The sequence below is a fragment of the Octopus bimaculoides genome, chromosome 25 (assembly GCF_001194135.2).
Source record: "Octopus bimaculoides isolate UCB-OBI-ISO-001 chromosome 25, ASM119413v2, whole genome shotgun sequence".
NCBI classification, from domain to species: domain Eukaryota; kingdom Metazoa; phylum Mollusca; class Cephalopoda; order Octopoda; family Octopodidae; genus Octopus; species Octopus bimaculoides.
The window spans coordinates 7,398,126-7,399,212 of record NC_069005.1 but is presented as its reverse complement, the minus strand read 5'-3'; the positions used below and the strand labels follow the sequence as shown (position 1 = coordinate 7,399,212).

General features: G+C 41.8%; 1 protein-coding gene across 1 annotated transcript in view; it reads right to left on the bottom strand.

The window, feature by feature from the left end:
* The window catches only part of LOC106878885 (protein XRP2), a 29,090-nt gene that overhangs the window by 6,268 nt on the left and 21,735 nt on the right, over positions 1-1,087 (bottom strand). The gene's annotated exons all lie outside the window — the stretch shown is intronic.

The following is a 1,087-nucleotide window of genomic DNA, read 5'->3' as shown; positions in this document are numbered from 1 at the left end:
ATATATATATATATATATATATATATATATATATATATACACACACATATATATATATATATATCAGATAAGTTCCTCTATTTACATAATATCGAAGTGCTGTCATAGCTGTGTGGTACACTGGTGTCTTGTGCAGCCTTTCAGCTTGCCAGCACAGGTCAAACCATCCAACCCATGCCAGCATGGACAACAGACGTTAAATGATGATGATGATGACGACTCCATGGATAGGATGCCAGTCCGTCACATGACTACTCATTTTCACCAGCAGAGTGAACTGGAGAAACATGAAATGAAGTGTTTTGCTCAAGAACACAAAGCATCGCCTGGTCCAGTCCAGGAATCGAAACCACAATCTTGTAATCATGAGTCCAACACCCTAACCACTAAGCCATGTGTCTCCATGATACAAAAGTCGATATTAAGTCATGAAAATCTTGCTTTCAACATTTTTATTGTCGTTCTATGAAATATATCATATCTCTGTTCACAATAATCCTTTCTGCTAAAGGCGCAAGGCCTGAAATTTTGGGGGAGGGGGTAAGTCGATTACATCGACCCCTAGTACTCAACTGGTACTTAATTTATTGACCCCCAAAAGGATGAAAGGCAAAGTCAACCCCAGCAGAATTTGAACTCAGAACGTAGCAGCAGACAAAATACCGCTAAGCATTTCGCCCGGCATGTTAATGGTTCTGCCAGTTCGCCGCCTTACTGACTCTTTTACTCTTCTACTTGTTTCAGTCAATTTGACTGTGGCCATGCTGGAGCACCGCCTTTAGTCGAACAAATCGACCCCAGGACTTATTCTATGTAAGCCTAGTACTTATTCTATCGGTCTCTTTTGCCGAACCGCTAAGTTACGGGGACGTAAACACACCAGCATCAGTTGTCAAGCGATGTTGTGGGGGACAAACACAGACACACAAACATATACACACCCATATATATATATATATACATATACACGACGGGCTTCTTTCAGTTTCCATCTACCAAATTCACTCACAAGGCTTTGGTCGGCCCAAGGCTATAGTAGAAGACACTTGCCCAAAGTGCCATGCAGTGGGACTGAACCTGGAACCAT